Raw genomic sequence first — 20,487 nt, 5'->3', positions numbered from 1 at the left:
CAGTCGGTTAAGCGTCCGACTTCAGCCAGGTCACGATCTCGCGGTCCGTGAGTTCGAGCCCCGCGTCAGGCTCTGGGCTGATGGCTCGGAGCCTGGAGCCTGTTTCCGATTCTGTGTCTCCCTCTCTCTCTGCCCCTCCCCCGTTCATGCTCTGTCTCTCTCTGTCCCAAAAATAAATAAAAAAAAAAAAAATGTTGAAAAAAAAAATTTAAAAAAAAAAAAAAAAAAAAAAAAAAAAAAAATAAATAATCATTAAAAGCATTGAAAAAAAAAAAAAAAGAATCCAGCTTGTCCTTGCCAGCAATGGAAGCCCCTCAAATACTTAACCATGTACCCTCTCTCAACCCCAGACTTTTATTTTCTTTCCTTGATCTATTTTCATTATTCCTGTTTTCTGTGCATGGGTCTTCTGAAAGTCTGCTTCTGCACTTTGGAGAACATTCTTTAAGTAATGATGAAGCACACTCATTGTAGGGTTTTGGTACAGTAGCAGATTTTGTGGATAACCCACTTTTAAAAGTGGATAACCCACTTTTAAAACTCTTTGTTTTTTTGAGGTGTGCGTTGGCCCCCTCACCTTTGTAATATTGAATATTTAAAACTAATTGCGGTAAAACCTTGGTTTGTGAGCGTAATTCGTTCCAGAAACATGCTTGTAATCCAAAGTGCTTGTAGATCAAAGCGAATTTCTTCATAATGGTGGAAACTCAGATGATTCGTTCCACAACCCGAAAATAGTCGTATAAAAATGATTGCAATACTGTAATGTAATACCAAATAATAAAGAAAATACAAAATGAAAACAATAAGTTAACCTGCACTTTCCTTTGAACACCTTCGGGGCTGGTGTGAGGGAGACAAGAGAGAGGAGGGTTATTGTGTAGGACGACTTTCACGATCACTAATGGAGCCACTGGTATCTATTGGCTCAATGGAATGTTTTTCTTTATGTGCAGCTTTAACAAGGAACCTATCCAGGGACACTTACCTTTGCGTCCTTTTGAGGATTTCTCAAAAATGTGACACTGCATTGACGATCGCCCACAATCCTGCAGTGACAGGGAGAGAGAGAGAGCGAGAACACCCATTGGCTCAGTTCTGATCATGTGACATTCCGCATCAGGTACCACTTGTATTGTAAGACATAACTCGTTTATCAGGTGAAAATTTATTAGAAATCTTTGCTTGTCTTGCGGAACACTCACTGAGCAAGTTACTCGCAATCCAAGATTTTACCGTCTTTGAACACTTTGAAGTATACTAATACGTAGATAGCATGATATTTAGTTAATATGGTAAATACCCTATGTCTTTTTTTTTTTTAATTTTTTTTTTCAACATTTTTAATTTATTTTGGGACAGAGAGAGACAGAGCATGAACGGGGGAGGGGCAGAGAGAGAGGGAGACACAGAATCGGAAACAGGCTCCAGGCTCCGAGCCATCAGCCCAGAGCCTGACGCGGGGCTCGAACTCACGGACCGTGAGATCGTGACCTGGCTGAAGTCGGACGCTTAACCGACTGCGCCACCCAGGCGCCCCAATACCCTATGTCTTAAACATAGCACAGGAATAAAACCTACTTAGCCATGCATAAGTTCACATGACTGTCAATGTCTACTTTGGTCATGGTTACGTCGACTTTACAGTTGTATTAAACGATACAAAAGTATAACTGCTCTTTCTCTATTGTTTTTACTCAGACTCTCTATTTATAAAATATTCTTGGCTAATGAGACAAGGCTATGGTATTCTCATAAAGAAACCCTAGGGCTTCCTGATTTTAGTCTTACCTTTTCCTAGTTTTACCTCCAGATCTACCAACAACACCCCTTGTAACACTGGCCGCTGACTACACGGTTCATTCTTGGGCTTTTGGGGCCAGATCACTCTCTGGGGTGGGGCGTCCTATACACCATAAGGTGTTGGGCGGTGTCCCTAAGTTTCCACCCACCACTTGCCAGTAGCATCCCCCTCCTTTCCAGTAGTGACCACCCAAAATGTCCTCAGATGTTGTCAAATGTCCCCTGGAGGTAAAATCACCCCGGGTTCGAAACCACGGTCTTGACGAGTATTTTGATGTCAGGGACCACTGAAGGGTGGCCAACAAAGAAAGCAAAGAGGAAAACAGGACCTCAGTGACCAGCTTCATTTAAACGCTTACAACATGATTGATCCTGGTGCCCAAGCAAGAGCCTGAATCACCACACTTGGAAAGCTCGGATGCGTCTCACCAACGCATCAAACCAGGAGTGTGAGCTCGCCTTGTGCAGTCTTCCAGTTGGATCCAAACCAGTTCACGCAACCAGAGGTCCGCCCGCCGAGACAGACAGAAAGAACCTAACAAAGGGAGGAAGGAGCTGTTGAAGATGCCCGTGTGGGGTGTGCATTTTGCTGTGGGGCGTGCAAAGGCATTTTTTCATGGATCCTATTTCCTACTTCTGACTCCATCTTGGACTTTCTCTTGAACGTCACCAACGTTTGATCCTCTGCAAAGACAAAATATTTAAACGAGCAGTGTGGGGAATCGTAAGCAGACGGAGACGTGCTGGGTGGTTGGAGGAACCCTGGACGCTGATTCAGAGACCTGGGTTCGAGTGCAGTTGTGTGTCTCCCTGGACCCAAGATGGCGGCCAACCTAGATGCACTGTGCTCCCATTTACTCATTAGTGATGCTCGTTCTTCTCCTGCATCTCTGTCTGCACAACACCACGCGGTGGCTCCCCGTTGCACCGCGAGCTAAGACAGCATCCTCACAATGTGTGCAAAGCCGCCCGTGCTCTGCCATCCGGCATGTGTGACTCTGTTTCTTCTCTGCTCACTCGGTTCTGGATGCCCTGGCCCCTTTGCTGATTTAGGACGTCCCTACAGCAACGCCTGCCACAGGCCCCATTTGCCTGGCCCCATTTCTGTCTTTCCCGAGTCTGTCTTCTCCCTGTGTATACAAGAGTCCCCTTGTTGGACATTCCTGCTTCCCGGGATACCCGAGTCTGACTCGAGACTCTGTGTTTGCTTCCGTGAGTCTGTCTTCAACCCGATAGATAGCTTCTCTTTTCCAGCATGACGTGCTCTCCCGTGGAGTCACGATGTGGAACACACGTTATAAAGAAATCGTTATACATCACTCTACACCATCCATTCACCTTGTGAACTTAGCCCCTGATCCCCTAGGGAAGGTCTTGCCTGTTATTTTAGGTTATGAATGCCAAATAAAACTCTCATTAATTTCATGTTTCACCGGCGGCCACTTTATATTGTGAGTACGGTGTGTGTGTTAACGTTGGGAAGCGCGGTAGCCAATGTGGGCCCACCGTATTTCTACAATATTTGAAAATACACGAGCACAATTTCTAAAGTATGTTATTGTCCACTTGCTGTGAACAGCCAGGAGGTTATAGTGGACGGTAATTCTTGCGTCCAAGTAGAAGCCGATGGTAACGTATTAATTTATTATAGTAGTTTATTAATTTGTTATAATCATGATAGTATCTTAATTTATGACCTATAGCATTATAATGCTAATGGTATATTAATTTGTTTACGAGGTCTTGGGCAGTGGTGTTGCCCGAGTCACTTCTCCCGGGGAAAATAATGCTGAGGGGGGCATGGGTGGCTCAGTCCATGAAGCATCTGACTTCAGCTCAGGTCATGATCTCATGGTTCCGTGGGTTCGAGCCCCGCGTCGGGCTCTGTGCTGACAGCACGGATCCTGTGTGGGATTTAAAACAATTTTTTTGTCAATTTTGTAGGGAAAAAGTACTATTTCACCTTGATGTGTGGCTTTTTAAAAACTTTCTGGGATTTTAATTTATTTTCATTAAAAGCTTTTTTTCAACGTTTATTTTTGAGAGAGAGAGAGTGACAGAGCAGGGGAGGTGCAGAGAGAGGGGGAAACACAGAATCCGAAGCAGGCTCCAGGCTCTGAGCTGTCCGCACAGAGCCCGACACGGGGCTCGAACTCACAAACCGTGAGATCATGACCTGAGCCAGCTCAGTCTGACGCTTAACCGACTGAGCCACCCAGGCGCCCCTGATTTGTGGCATTTTTTAAGTGAACCATATTGACCGTTTCTTGTATGTTACTTTCTACATGCTGCTTTTCAGTGGGTGAGATATTTATTTATGTTTTCTGCCCCTTCTGTTACGTTTTCTTAATGATTTACATCTGCGAGACACGTACGAAGAAGATACGACATCGGTACTCTTGAATTTTCTTGCTGGGGACGCACCTCGCTTACCGAAACAAAGGGCAACAAAAATTTCTCTGCAGTGGGATTATCAGACTGTTTGTTTTGTTTTGAGTGTTCTCAATGCAAAGTACTAAGAAACTAACCAAAATAAGAGAAAAGTGGCTTCGGACATAACCATCAATTAAATCTTGAAAGGGAGAAAAAAAGCACAAAAGATAGAGAAACAAAATGGATAAACATCTCTTGCATCAGGAGAAGATTTCTAAGACCTACCGACATGTAAAAAGCGATTTGCCAAATTCAGAGTACCGCGTGACTGCTTCTGGGGTAAAAAGGATGCCCCCTGGGGGAACTATATACATCTGTCAGTGTGCATTTGTGGGACCCGCATCCAAAAGAAAGTTCTGGAAGCCTAGCCAGGAAGCACGTGGCAATGGTGGGAAATGGAGGCAGATTGTTGAGAACAACTTGGAATGGGTTCTCCGCCATTGCCCTGTAGTTTGAGTTTCGACAACAAAGCTCATGTTTAAATACCGCCACCGTGTTGTGGGCGAGTGCGGCCCCCTGGGCAGACAGGCCCCTTCTCTCTGGGGCATTTCCAGAGGGAGCCTTGGTGGGCCGTGTCACAGCAGAGGCACAGACTTGTGTTAGGCATGACAGGCACGCACAAGAAAGCAAATCCTCAGGAGACCATACGTCACAGTTCTTAGAAACAGGTAAACGATGCCCTTTCAGAGTAATTGGAAAATTACCGTTATGCAAACGTTCAGTCTAGATAATGAGGCATTCCCGGTATACACTGCACAGTATCCCCCTTCCCCCATCAGCTAGGTAACTACAGGTTATCAGGAACAACGTACTTTTTAATTTTTGGGTCATTAGAGGGAGAACAGTGATTATTTTTGTACGTTTTCATGGTTTCTGTCTTTTTTTTTTTAAATAGGGCTAGCTGATCTAACGCCTGCTCGTTAGTTTTGTACAAGCCTCAAACCAGATCATTTCAGAGTCTATTTTGGGGTTATAGTGTGGTGCCTGCGGCATCGGAAAAACGCAGATGTTTTAATGTATTGCAGGAAGTTGCCAAAAGTCGAAAGCACCTTTCCTTTGTAAAATATATTTCGGTGTGGGCAGCCTTGGCTGGCTCAGTCAATACAGCATGTGTGTATGAATCTCAGGGTCGTGAGTTCAAGCCCCAAGTTGGGCATGGAGCCTACTTAAAATGAAAAATAAATAATAAATCAATACAATAAATTCAAAGAAATCTGTTTTAGTACCACAGCAAGTCTTCACGCGTTAAGAGATGGGTTGTTATTTTTGTCGTATTTGGGCTATCCAACAGAGACCGGGGGGAAAAAATCAACTCTGGTTCTGGCTTCGATGTGTTATGCCTGGTATACCTCCTCCAAATAAGGGTAAGGACCGTGTTCAAGTGTAGAAAACAACAGACAAGGAAAGGTAAAACCCCACTGTGAGTTTATGTTACGTGACATGAGAATATGAGGCTTTCATGGGGCCACTGTGTAGCAAGAGGGAGGTGTCAACATTTCTATTTTTTTTTTTTAACGTTTATTTATTTTTGAGACAGAGAGAGACAGAGCATGAACAGGGGAGGGGCAGAGAGAGAGGGAGACACAGAATCTGAAACAGGCTCCAGGCTCTGAGCTGTCAGCACAGAGCCCGACGCGGGGCTCGAACTCACGGACCGTGACATCATGACCTGAGCGAAGTCGGATGCTTAACCGACTGAGCCACCCAGGCGCCCCTCAACATTTCTATTTTTATTAGTCCAGTTGAAGTATTTAACAGTGCGGAACACCATTAGCACAGCTTGAAATGGACATTTAGCAGCACACAGAATGGGCTGAGCCTCATGCAGGACAGTCCATGAGAGCATCTGTGATTTGTCATTTAAAACAATTTTTTTTTAATGTTTATTTTTGAGAGGGAGACACACACACAGAGCACGAGCAGGGGAGGGGCAGAGAGAGAGGGAGACCCAGAATCGGAAGCAGGCTCCAGGCTCCGAGCTGTCAGCACAGAGCCAGACGCGGGGCTTGAACTCACGAAGAACTTTGGGCTCATGACCTGAGCCGAAGTCGGACGCTTAACCGTCCGAGCCACCCAGGTGCCTCTGTGCTTTGTCATTTTTCACGAGGGACAACACCTTCGTTACTGGAATTCTCTTCTTCCCCGTTCATTCGTCAAGACCAAAGGTCAGGCACAGTGACCACCACCATGATTATGGGAAGAACACAGGATGCGTGTGGCCCCATAGACGATGCTGCTCTTACGAGTTTTCTGTAGCTCAGTGTGAAAGTGTTTGCTCTTGCCAGGAGTTGGTTGAGCGAACTCCCCCATCCCGGCTGCTAGGAAAACATGATGTAAATAAATAATGTCGACATCAACAGTAGATCCTATAATGATTTATAATGTCTGTTCAATGTCGGCTCTCCAGCGAAGGCAAGAACCATATTTCTTGCATTAATGACGATGTACTTAGCGAGTCGCATGCACACACACTGCAGAACTACACTGAAAGTAATTCCATTTCTGTTTGGACCCAAGAAGGACATTGGGAACGACTGATCTAGCTCTGATTTTCTCCTGCCTGGGGTCAGGCTGACCTCTGGCCGCGTTTGTTCCTCAGATACGTCTCCTCTGTGAATGGGCGGCCATGCCAGCCAGGTTCCGTGGGGACGAGGTGCTCTCCAAATTCCTCTCTCTCACATCATCCTGCAGGAACCTCTCTGGTAGGGACAGTTGTCGGCCATGTTTTTGCCAGATCGCATGGGTCTCTAGCTCAAGTACTCCAGACTAGCCACAATCCAGAATAGCCCCCCAGCGTCCAGAGCATCTGTAATAACCAGAGCCCCAAGAGGGCTCCTTGCCTACTTACCCCTCCCCAGTAACCGGCCCCCACTCTGCAAAAAAGCAGGGGCTTTGGACATTCATGAGGAGGGCAAGCTTTCTAGAACTTGATTCAAGGAAAAACCATTGATTCTTGAATATTCTAGGAGACGCTGCTTTGTATTTTTTTGTAACAATGCATACTTGCAACCTCTTCGTGTTCACTCTCTCTGTAATGTCTCAAGGCCCATGATGGTGCTGGGAACCAGGGGAACCCCCTTTATTCCCTCACAGAGAAAGAAAAGGCAAGGGAACAGAAAGCAGGGATGAGTTAAGAAAGGAGGTCTCAGGTCTCCCTGGGTGGCTCAGTTGGTTAAGCGTCCGACTACTGATTTCAGCTCAGGTCATGATCTCATGGTTCATGAGTTCAAATTAAAAAAAATTTTTTCAATGCTTATTTATTTTTGAGAGCGAGAGACAGAGAGTGAGTAGGGGAGGGGCAGAGAGGGAGGGAGACACACAATCCAAAGCAGGCTCCAGGAACTGTCAGCACAGAGCCTGACGTGGGGCTCGGACTCATAAACCGTGAGATCATGACCTGAACCAAAGTCGGACGCTCAACCAACTGAGCCAGCCAGGTGCCCTTCACAGTTTATGAGTTCAAACCTTGCATCAGGCTCTGTGCTGACAGCATGGAACCTGCTTGGGATTCTCTCTCTCTCTCTCTCTCTCTCTCTCTCTCTCGCCCTCACCCTCTCTGCCCCTCCCTTGCTCTCTCTCTCTCTCTCTCTCTCGAAAATAAATAAATTAACTAAAAAAGTAGGTATCATGAGTATAGGGCTTGACTTAGGTACAAACACATAGGACAACCATTTGCCGCCTTAGGAGATTTTTCTTTTGTTTTGCCCCTTTTGCCTTTGTGGGCTTTATCCCAGACAGTTTCCATGGCTGAGCGTCAAATTGCACAATGAGAGGGTCACACGTTTGGTGACTGGTGCGGACTTCTAATCCTGCAGAGACGTCTGGAGCAAATTGCCCCTGGTGGACAGTCACATAGACTTAAGACAACATAAGATCTGATTTGCAAAAGTGGCTTCAGAAGGACCATGTTTAAATGTTCCTCCTACACCAAGATGGTATTATTATACTAACATCTGCTACTTAAAAACAAAAGCACTAGTTTATGATCGTAATGGTAGCTTTGCCAGATAAAATATAGGAGGCTCGGTTAAACTTGAGTTTGGGGTAAATGATGAATAATTTTATTTATTTTTATTTTTATTTTTAACGTTTATTTTTGAGACACAGAGAGACAGAGCATGAACAGGGGAGGGGCAGAGAGAGAGGGAGACACAGAATCTGAAATGGGCTGTGCTGTCAGCACAGAGCCCGACGCAGGGCTCGAACTCACTGACCATGAGATCATGACCTGAGCCGGAGTTGGACGCTTAACCAACTGAGCCAATGATGAATAATGTTAAAGTACCAGGCGCCCCAATGATGGATAATTTTTAAGTACCAGCATGTCCCACATTTGCATGGGACATACTTATCCTTTAAAAGTTACTCATTTAAGACAACTTATTTACTTAGACTTAACATAAGGAACTTTTAAGTATAAGTATGTCCAAATTTCCGTGCAGCATACTTACTCTGTAGAAATAGCTCGTTTTTCTTTCCAATGTGCTTACTTATTCTTACAAATCATTCATTTTTGCCCCCCCCCCGTTGAAATGCAACTGGTTGATGTGTTAGTGGTAAGGGTAAGTGTGCATCCCGTATCCTCATGCGCTAAACCATCAGCCATCGTCAAAGGACGATGTTACAAATTGTTTGTGACCGATGAAAAATCGTCCTGTGATCTCCACATGCTTTCACTCAAAAAGCAGTCTAAATAGGATTGACTTAAAGAAAACAAATCTTAACAAATAAGAGAATGAGAGTCAGTCATTCCACCCAAGATAGTTCTTTTGTTAACAACGTAGAACTCTTCAGGTTGGCTTTTGTCCCAGAGTTGGCAAAGCTGTTCACGTTACGGACAATAAATTCAAGTGGGCTCGCATTTCTGCGACGGGGGGGCATTGTCTGCAAGCATATCCTGCTGTCCACCGGGAGCACGAACGATTCTGACGTTGTGTGCGGTAACTACGGACAACATACTCTGTGCAATTTAGTAAATGTTTTATTATATTCCTATCAATTCAGGTTCTCACACTCATCCTGATGTTGCCGGGGACTTCAGTACTAATTTGTGTAGAAAAAATAAACACGAGACTCACTTCCTACTGTCTTTAAGGCTTTACAACAATAAGTAAACAGTTCGTTCCTGGCCATCCCATATTTATACAGGTGGGCTTTATGTCCCTAGGCAAAGGAAAGCATTTTGAATTAATAAATTCGCTGGCTTGCCATGTGCTGTGACATTTTGTTTTGGTGAAACAATGACCTAGAAGGCAGAAGTCTATTGAATCCCAAGTGTGGCCAACATGAGAGAGACGTACTGGCTTTAAATGAAGTTGTTTTTCCTGGAGACAAACTCAGTGTATGCGAAATGTGCTTTGCACATGAACTGGTTGCAACAAATAACAATGTGTGCATCCACAGGGCAGTCATGACAAGTGGGTTTTTCCTGAGATTTCTAGAAAAGGGAAAAGACAAGCCAGAGAATGTCTCTTCCGATGGTCACCACAAGACATCTGGATTGCATGGCTCCAAAACACAGAAGTGGTTTTAATGAACAAAAAGGAAAGTTTGGACCAGTAGTAATCTAAGGTACAGATCCTCCATTGGATTACCTTAGATTTATGCTATTTTTGGTCCAGAGACCTGGGTTTTTAGAGTAATCACTTATAATACTTTATTGACATGTTGGGCCATGAACTCTAGAACAGAAGTGAGTTATCGGAAGGCTCATTAACGTGTGTCATGGTGGGAAAAGGAGGGAAGGAGAGAAGGAAGGAAGGAGGGAAGGAAGGAAGGAGAGAAAGAGGGAAGGAGGTAGGGTGGGAAGGAAGGAGAAAAGGATGGGACGAAGGAAAGAGTGAAGGAAGGAGGAAATGAAGAAAGGAGGTAAGGTGGGAAGGAAGGAGGGAAGGAGACAAGGATGGAAGGAAGGAAAGAGGGAAGGAAGGAAAGAAGGATGGAAGGAAGGAAGGACAGAAGGAAGGGAGGAAGGAAGGAGGGAAGGAGACAAGGATGGAAGGAAGGAAAGAGGGAAGGAAGGAAAGAAGGATGGAAGGAAGGAAGGACAGAAGGAAGGGAGGAAGGAAGGAAGGAAAGGAGAGGAAGGAAGGAGGGAAGGAGGTAGGGTAGGAAGGAAGGAGAGAATGATGGGAGGAAGGAAAGAGTGAAGGAAGGAAGGAAGGAAGGAAGGAGGGAAGGAGAGAAGGAAGGAGGAAGGGAGATGAGAGGGACACTAACAGGTGACCAGATGGTTTAGTGCGCTAGAGACAGAGTTTTGTGTTGGTGACAGGTGTATACACAAGAGAGAAGAGACAATCAGTGAGTCTTACTGAGGACTTGTGAGGTGTAGACGTGGGAAGGGTCACCTGCCCTAATTCAGTGGATTTTACCTTCTTCTCTGGCCTTTCGTTTACTGTCCATTGTTTTTCTGGTTGTAGACGATGCCATTGTGGCCAAGGCCATGCTTAAAAAAAACAAGCCACCCTCAAAACCTCTGTTGCGGGAGGAAGGTAATAATATTACATCTCTCTGTTTTTTTGGAAACAGTGTAAGAGAGAGAACACAAAGATTGGAGGTAGACATGCTATGATCTCAGAATGATTTAAAAAAAAAAAACTAAACAAGTCACAAGTTAATGGCTATTTTAGTAACAGTATACGTGTTGTGTATTTCATGTGTGTGGTTCTCCAGTACACAAGTATGAAGGGCTCCTCTCTGTATGAGAACACAACAGTTGAGGTCCAGTGGAATCGCATTTACACAACCTCAGTGTCCGTAGAGAGGTGCTTGGTGATTGGGGGTGAGGGGTTTGTGGGAGGAAGATTTGGAGGAGTGAACCCCCCCCCCCCAACTCCCTACTTTTTGGTTGGATTGCTTGCGCTATATCCAGAGCATTGCCTAAGGGACCAGTGGGCTGGGGCGGGATGCAAGGAAGGCTTTAAAAGGAGGTGATGCTCGGACTTGGCCGAAAACATAGCATCCACAGCAGCAACTGTTACACTCGTTACACTCCGCACGGTGTCCCACCCCAGAAGGACCCAGTCGTGGGGATGGGCCAACCGATAGTGCATCCTGGTGCTGGCCCTTCGTCCTTTGCTTTGCCCCTTCCGTTCTTCATGTCTGCCTACTGAGACCACATCCCGCAACGTTGTACCTACACATGGCTTATGCCTCATGCCCTGCTTTTGGGGGACCCCACGGCTGTCATGAAGAAGACCATTGTTTCCCAAATTAATGTCTAATCTAAATATAATGCCAAAAAGGAGGCTGATTGTTGAGCAATTGTGAAAGTAATGTAAAAGACCCATGAAAAGAACACATCTGAGACAAGCCAGGTCCATCATGGGGGAAAATGGAAAGAGAGGATTTGTCCCACAGATAGGGTGTTCTTTTTTTTTTTTTTTTTTTAATTTTTTTTTCAACGTTTTTAATTTATTTTTGGGACAGAGAGAGACAGAGCATGAGCGGGGAAGGGTCAGAGAGAGAGGGAGACACAGAATCAGAAACAGGCTCCGAGCCATCAGCCCAGAGCCCGACGCGGGGCTCGAACTCACAGACCGCAAGATCGTGACCTGGCTGAAGTCGGACGCTTAACCGACTGCGCCACCCAGGCGCCCCCAGATAGGGTGTTCTTAAATGCCAAAGCTGCAAGAACACGTAGGCACTGGGGGTGAGGGCAGCCCAAAGAAAAATGGGATACAGGGTAGTTCCCCCAAATTAATGCCTTCTCGATATGGCCCTTAAAAAAAATTTTTTTTTAATGTTTGTTTATTTTTGAGAGAGAGAGAACATGAGCAAGGGAGGGGCAGAGACAGGGAGTCACAGAATCGGAAGCAGGCTCCAGGCTCTGAGCTGTCAGTGTAGAGCCGGACACGGGGCTCGAACTCACAAACCGTGAGATCATGGCCTGAGCTGAAGTTGGACGCTCAACTGACTGAGCCACCCAGGCGCCCAAGAAACGTGTATTGGGGAAACTGGTTCACTATATGAAAGAAGACAAAACTGGGTCCCCACTGTCTCAGCATCTACAAAGATGGATTACACACGTACATCTTGATGATCAAATAAAGTAAAAGGAAATAAAAAAGAGTATCTTTTTGGCCTAGGAGCGAGCAAAGATATCTTGAACAGGATCCTGGAAGCAAAGATCATAAGTAAAAACAGGAATTTTACTCCACTGAAATGAAGGCGTTGCATCAAAGGCATCATGGTCAAGTTTAATTGATGGTTGAAAGGATGGAAACAGTTACTTGCAATATCCAAATATTAAAAAAGGTAATTTTTTTTTGAGAGAGAGTGTGCAAGTAAGAGAGCAGTGGCAGAGAGAGAGAATCTCACAAGGGGCAGAGAGAGAGAGACAGAGGTGGAGAGAGGGAGAGAGAGAAAGAGAGAAAGAGAAGTGGGGGTTCATCCGGGGCTCATGTTTTTACCTGAAGTGGGGCCCCAGCTCCTGAAGCAGGGCTTGTGCTCACCCGACGTGGGACTCGAACTCACCAGCTGTGAGATCATGACCTGAACCGATGTCAGATGCTTAATGACTGAGTCACCTAGATGCCCCCCAAAAAAGAATTCTTATCTAGAATATAGGCAGTACTCTTGCAAATGAATCCGATAAAAACCTGGAAACCCTATAGAAACAAAGAGGCAAAGTACAAGAACGAGCAATGCAGAGAAAAAAATGAGTAAACCCTGTTACCAAATGACTATTCATGATCAGGGAATTGCAAACTAAAGCAGCAGTGAGGGGCAGTTTCGTATGCATTGGGATTACACACTACATAAAACAAGAACATGCCTAGTTGTCTCCAGAGCGTGAGAAAACGGCAGCTTTCCTGCCCTGATGGTGATGATCAATATTGCGGTTGCCATTCGGAGGAGCATTCTGGCCAGGCTTTAGATTTTTTGCCAAATAAAGTAGACAGCTCATCACCCAGCGATATCCCTTGTTAGGTAGACAGCCTGGAGGAATTCATACCCAAGTGCGTAAGTGACACGTCCAGCATATTCCACGTGGCTTAGGAAATCAAGAGCAGCTTAGGTAGCCATGAGCACGTGAAGTTCATAAAATGTGGTAGTCGCATGCCACGTGCAGATATACAACAGAATAGTCGGATATTTGGCAACATGATGGGGTCTTAAAAACATTCTGTTGAGTGTTTCAGAAACAGGATGAGATTTATAGCACTGTGCTATTTATATAAATGGAAAACACATCCTTGCAAGGCGGTGCAGCACGATGTCCTTTACAAGCCACAGGCATAGTTAAGGGCAGATGTTAGACAGATTGCACGGGCAGTGGAGTATGTGGATTGCTGGGCTGAGAGTGGGGACACGGGCAAAGGGGAAGACACACATTCACAAGGGGAGATCTTGCCTCTGGTGCTGGCGGCTGTAAGACCAATGATTGACTCACCTCTTGGTACAGAGGTCTAAGTAAGAATATCAACAACAAACAGATGAATAACTAGAACCTTGGCAGGAAAACACATAAGAGTGAGGAAGCATGGAAAAACCAAGCAGATGTTGGAGGTTGAGACGCCATGATAGTTTAGGGTTTCCCCATCTTGGCACAACACTGGGGACTGGATCATTCTTTATGGCAGGACGTCCTGGGCACTGAAGGCTGTTGAGCAGCGTGTCTGGTCTCCCCCAGGAGACACGAGTAGCATCCCCAGTTGTGCCATTTAAAAAACATCTCTTAAGCCTTGCCCCCATCCTCTGGAAGAGGGGCCACCGCCACTCCCATTGAAGATGGTTTATGGAAGGGAAAGCAAGATGGCACACTAGAAGAGGTTGTGGAAGAGGAAAGTAGGGTCGTGAGTAGCTTACAAAATACCCGGGATCATGTTGAAGAGCCCAAGAAGGGAGTCCATCGGACAGGTCTTGGGAAGTCTCCTGTAGATGCTTCGAGCTCTCTAAACATTTGAGGTCACCCTTCCCTTGGAAACCCCTCATAAGAAAGGAACTTGAGTAATCTCATTACAGCAGCATTCTTGGTGTTCTTCCCTGTATTTCTGAGGATATCTGGAGGTGCAGGTTGGTGGCAGTGGTGGTTATGTGCTCCAAGTTGTGTCTTCTCAAGATTCCTCCACGGGGTGCCACCCCACCGTCCTTTCTGCTTCATAATAGCAGGGGAGAGAGCCTCCACATCGTCGTTTCTCTTGTTCCTCATCATGCCTCCCGCGTCTGACCTGTGTGTGTTCTAGGCATCGCCCTTCTTGGTGCCAGAAGGAGATGAGGAGACAACTCAACTCCCACCATTGGACTCGCAGTAACCATCCTTAGGCACGTGTGACAAGAGGAACTTCTCCCTACCTCTTCCTCCTTAACGCCTGGCATATTGTGGGTTTCCCAGTCTCCCCATTGACGCTTTTTCCCTGTTCACCCATCCCCTTTCCAGGACCCTTGCCACCTCATGTAGCCGGGCGACAGTGCCCCAATTCTGCAGAGCCTTTATTGGGCAGAGTCTCTGAGCATCTTCCCTTTGCATTTACTAACGTAGACACCGCGATACAAATCCCAGGTTGATCTCTGTTCCCTTCCGTCCTTCCTCCAGGACCCTGGGCTTATGGACTCAGGTGGTAGAGGGGATCTAAATGGAAGAAGCCAACTGGAGAGAGAAAAGGTAGGACACCCAAAAAATGGAGGAGTAAAGGCAAGGTGAGGGGTGCGGTTAGGGGTGGGGAGTGAGCATCCGTGAAATTTGGGGACACGGGTGGGTAGATTGGAGCTTACAATCCGGTCGTTATGTGGGAGAAACGGGACTTTGCAGGCTGTATACTTGGGCTCCGGAGAGTTTAACTTTGAATTTACTAACGGATTTTAGATTATAGACATTACCGTTATGCATTATAATTCTCATTGTATTATTTTATATTATATGATTAGTATGTTATAAATTATAATATAACATACATTGTAAATTATAACATGGCACCTCCATCTGAACACAAACTCCCATTTGGAACCTCTTCAGTGTGACTTAGCAGACAGCTCAAAGTCTTAACCTGTGTTCCCATACCACAACCTGGCTCAGTCACCAACCTACTCCGCTGGACCCAGCAGGCATTCCAGTGTGCATTTTGCTGATACAAGTTGTACATTAATCTGAGCTTATTATTTTATAATTTTATTTTGTTTACTTTATTATTTTAAGTATATTTTGTCTGTCGCCTTTTCATTGTGGTTATCTTTGTCATGTGGATTCAGATTCGGGATGAACAGACTATCCGTTCATTTCTTTGAATTCGGCGGGCTTCTTTTCATCTGTTGATCTGCATCTTCTGCGCCAACCCAGAAAAGTTGTGTGTTTTTTTTTTCTCTCTGAGTTTTCCTTTTGGGATTTCTTTTTGTTGGATAGGCTTGTCTTCTTGGATACGAGGCATCTTCTTTTATGGCTCTGCTGGATCGCTTGTCTGTATTAGAACAAAACAGCACACATTGTTCAGTGTTCTGGTAAAGTTCTTGCATTTTGCTCAATGCAACCCTTTAAGGATCTGCAGACTTACAAACCCAATGTCACGTCTCCAGTTGAGCTGGACGTTGGTCGATCTTTCCTTGCGAATGTCTCCTTATACATGTTATAAGTGACGTGACGTTGTGTCCTTATGTTTATTGCACGCTGTGTCCGACGTGTGGTAAGCCTTCCCTGATTATTTGTCTCTGAATGCAACTTAGAAAAGGTAACTTTTCCTCAGTAATGATAAACGACAGAGAAAACAAACAGGAAAATATTCCCCTTTATCCTTGGACTTGAGAGAAACACACGGCATGGTTTTGATGAGATCCTTCTGGGTAAAAGTTGCTGATGCTAACAAAACCAAGGGGGAAAATTTCTTCGGCAGAGACAGTTTGCTAAAGGCAGAGGGGAGCCAAAAATAATTTTTTTTTTGAAAGGGTGTTCTTTTTTTCTTCCTCCAGATTGATCCAATATAAATGTACATTTGGAGGTCTCATTTGGTGACCTCTGTGGGCTGGGGCATTAAAATAAAGCCTGGCCTGTAACCTTGAGAAAATCGCTTGCAGGGGAGGATCCCTTGGAAAATGATTACGGACGTGTAAATGTGGTGTCGTAACCACAAACAGCTGCGTCTCGCAAATCGCTGGACCGTGGTCATCGCCCTGCGGATGTTAGGTGCGGTTCGTCCAGGAAAGGCCAGCGTGCTGACTTCACCGTAGACTGGTCTCGGGAAAGAACGAAGGCCATACAGAGATAGAAAGACCCCGTATCTGATGCCGATTTCAAGTATTTCCCCGACTCTGCTCTGTGTGCTGTGCAGCTATTTTCTTTCCACAGACACCACGAAGGATCCAGCGCTCTGGGACACGCGGATGCCCCAAAGCAGTTCAAGAGGCGGTCGGTAGTGGGGTCCGATGAGCCCGTGATCAATGACGCTTGCTACGGAGGCAAGACCTCGATGACTTTCCAGTGATAGTGCGTTTTCTCAGTTCTTCCAAGCAGGGAGCACTGGGGGAAGACTTGGAATTATTAAATATTTTCAACATCAAAAAGGTATTTTAAAAAGCCAAGAGTAAGGGGGTCTTTGCCCGTCTAATCTGTGGGGCATGCCTTTGGGGCTGATGGTCACGCGCTCAGTCTACCCGAACAAACAGGTAGGGTGTGGGTTTCCAGAAGGACCCATGAGCTCGACTTACGTAGGTACAAGGCTTTACATGGGGCTGTCTCTAGCTGTAAGGTGGAAACTTGTTTCAAATGACATTGCTTTCCATTAGCATTTCCTTTATGGCCCAGTTTTGGTGTGTGCTGTGTAAACACCCCTGGTCCAGCACTTGTTGTCGTGACATGCTAATTTACATAAAAGGCCAGTGGAGATCCGAGCCACAGGGGCACAGCCGGGCCGAGAGCACGCGTCCCCAGCCCATGGAAAACAGGCACCACCGTTTCCACACAAATCACCACATGCAGCACCCGTCTGTCACGGGGGAGGCGATGCCCCGTCTCCAGCTAAGCAGGCAATGACTCAAAACCCCACAAAACTGGAAGGCAAGTGAACAAACATAGGGCCAAGCCTCTTGCGAGGGTTATGGGAGCAACTTTCTCTGCCGTTGGCATGGCTCCTTGTGGTTGGCTTTGCCCTAAAACAATAGAATCGAGAGTATTCGAGTAACTTTGGAGAACCAGCAACAGAACCCAGAAGAATCTTGGCAAGAGGAGTCGTCTCCCTAAGTCTGGCTCAGAACGTGAGCACGGATCCTAAAATGCTTGGAACTTCACAGCGTCATAATGATGAGATTTACCTACAACTTTCCATGTGGACCTGCGGTATGGTCACCCCATACTTCCTTCAGACGGTATCTCGTGCAGCGGGGATGATCCAGTAGCAGTCAAAACACAACAAAGCAAAACCCTGCCTACTATGTGTTAACATCCAGAGTAGAATTAATATTTAAAAACGGGGTAGGTGGGAACATCTGGGTGGCTCAGTCGGTTAAGCATCCGACTTCGGCTCAGGTCATGATCTTGTGGTTTGTGAGTTCGAGCCCCGCGTCGGGCTCTGTGCCAACACTCGGAGCCTGGAGCCTGCTTCGGATTCTGTGTCTCGCTCTCTCTCTGCCCCTCCCCCGCTCATGCTCTGTCTCTCTCTCTCTCTCTCTCTGTCAAAAATAAATAAACATTAAAAAAATTTTTTAAAAAATGAGTGAAGTGTTAGTGACAAAGGTCTTGCAAATGAGTCCCTTCCTATAGTATATATTTATAACTGTTTTTAACATATTTTTAATGTTTGTTTAATTTGAGAGAGAGAGAGAGAGCACAAGCAGGGGAGGGGTGGAGAGAGAGAGAGAGAGAGAGAGAGAGAGAGAGAGAGAGAGAGACAAGGGGAGAGAGAATCCCAAGCAGACATCGCACTGTCTGTGCAGAGCCCAATAGGGGGCTCGAACTCAGGAACCACGAGATCATGACCTGAGCCGAGATCAAGAGTTGGGCGCTTAACCGACTGAGCCACCCAGACGCCCATTATCATTATTGATTTATTGTTCCAGTAACCTACCCTCCAGAACACCCAAAATTAAGTGGTTTGCTTTTCCATTCACGTGCCTCATGCTTTCCTTGGTTCGCAACATGAATTTATGCATACTATTCATTCCCCGTGTCCTTATGGACAAATAAAACCCGTTTTTCAACACTGGGCATCACTGGGTGCTCCTCTAAAGACATTTCTTGGGTTCTCTTTCCAGGAAACCCTCTCTTTAGCCGCCATTGTGGTCCCGCGTATCACCTGCTGGCTTGGAGCCACCCTCCTGCTTCTTTCCCTGTAGACTGTGAACCCCACATGTGCTCAAGTACCAGCATAGCCCTGCACGTGACACCGAGCATAGCCATTAATGACATAACCCATATCTAAGAACATCCTTCGAGACACGTGGTGACCAGATGCAACCACTCCTTGAACTTCCATTTTTAAAATTTGCTTCCAGTGCAGAAATTAACTTTCGTATAACGGAAGCTTACGGGGAGGCTGTTTATAGCTCGCAACATGGGTTCAGCTACAGAGAGGGATGACCTAATCCATTAAACATACACATGTTCCCCCCACACAATGAGCATAGACGGGGAATATTGTGAACAGGGGCCGCAAGATCCCACTCTTTCCTGGTCAGCCTCGCCTCTGGCTTCCTGTAGAGCAATGCCTGTTTATATCGACAAAATACAAAATAGTCCTTCTTTTTTCTCTTCCAAGAGCCCTGCGGGTTTTTGTGAGGTTTCATTGTGGGATTTTCCTCCCTGTTTGTGGTATAATGTGCGTGAGAGTCAAGAAAAAGGTTTACTGACGAATACACTAACATCTAGGCGAGAATATGTGTGTGTGTGAGTCTTGAGCAAAACCGAATTCTTTGTGGCGAGCCACCCCGCCTTCAGACTCACGACAATTACAAATTTAATAGAGTTGGCATGATTCGAGCTGTCCGAATTTTAATGGAAAAACCACGAGGCTCGGTCTTCACTTCAATGTGACTTCTTCCACACAACTTCCCAGGCAGGGCTGGGAGCCTCCCTTGGTTATTTATTTATTTAGTTATTATTATTTTTTTTTTAGCAACTCCTGCCTTTCTGATAAAACCTTCCCCCCCCCCCGCCCCCACCCCACAGCACTCTGTTGTTCTCTTCTTGTTGTATCCTGGGCTATGTGTTCTTTCTCTTTGCTTTTTTGTTGTAGGTGGAATGTTGGTTTCCCCAGTGAAGGTGTCCATGTCCTAAGTCCAAGGACCTATGAATATTTTTGGTTATAGGGCAAAAGGCAGATTAAAATTACAGATGGGGTTAAGGTTGTTGTGAATCCGCTGGCCCTTCCCACCAGGAGGGGATCCTGGATTATCCGGGTGGGTCCAACACGACCACAGGGGTTTTTAAACATTGAACAAGGCAGCAGAGATCAGACTAACTCTATGTGACAATGATGCATTCCACCCTTGCTGGCTTTCAGGATGGACAGAGGGGGAGACAGCCTTCAGGAGCAAGGGAATGTATCCTATGTTGGAGCCTCTGAGATAAACGCAACCCTGTGCATACGTTGATTTTAACAGTGAGATCTTTGTCGGACTTCTGACTTTCACTGTTTAAAGAGAGTAAGTGATTATGCAGCCCTAAGAAATTATGACAGCTTCCTCTCTTGGTGACGGTGGGCCAGTTACCTGAATCCGCAGAACACCAGCTTGCTCACGGAGGGGCAGCATATTCTACACTCATGGCCCCCTGGGACAGTTCCCGCTGGACTTAGTCTACTGGGCAGAAACCAGTCATGGTGCTAGAAACCCTCTGATGCACCTGACAGCCCATGACAATTCTGTGACCCCAAATGTCAAGAGTGCTGTGGTTGAAAAGCCCTACCTTGTCCAAAGCTGGGATTATGAGGCACATCCTTGTCATCAAAGTTACTGCACGCTAGTTTTGGTCTTTCTTCACGACATACCACAGGTGATCGTTTTTTGGTCTAGCTTCCAGGAGCCATTTCATTTTTAGTTTTCCAACCTCTGTTCACCACTCAGTTTCAAAGCCAATACAGGATGGTGTAAGCTCTTGTTACAGGAACAGCCTCCCCCAGGCAACGCTTTTCTGTACCTGTTACTAATTGCTGTGGGTAAAATCAACTCTAAGTTTGTTGCTTCAATATAACAACCAGTATATTTGTTCCTAATTCTATGATGAGCAACTTCGGCTGGTCTCCACTGGGGAGTTCTTTGGTTGGTCTCGTGTGGGGTCACTGATACGGCCACCATCATCAGGGTGCTTTGGATGAGACTGGGTGGTCT

General features: G+C 45.8%; 1 long non-coding RNA gene across 1 annotated transcript; it reads left to right on the top strand.

Annotated features, from left to right (window-relative positions):
• The first annotated feature begins 1,546 nt into the window (after window positions 1–1,546).
• On the top strand, window positions 1,547–6,593 carry LOC131502480 (uncharacterized). The gene is made up of 2 exons (XR_009257064.1): window positions 1,547–5,752; window positions 5,979–6,593. It is a non-coding gene; the product is annotated as an uncharacterized LOC131502480 (long non-coding RNA).
• Window positions 6,594–20,487: the final 13,894 nt, after the last annotated feature.

This window comes from Neofelis nebulosa, chromosome X (assembly GCF_028018385.1).
Source record: "Neofelis nebulosa isolate mNeoNeb1 chromosome X, mNeoNeb1.pri, whole genome shotgun sequence".
In the NCBI taxonomy this organism is placed as follows: Eukaryota; Metazoa; Chordata; class Mammalia; order Carnivora; family Felidae; genus Neofelis; species Neofelis nebulosa.
The sequence above is the reverse complement of the archived record's forward strand: the minus strand, read 5'-3'. Positions and strand labels throughout refer to the sequence as shown.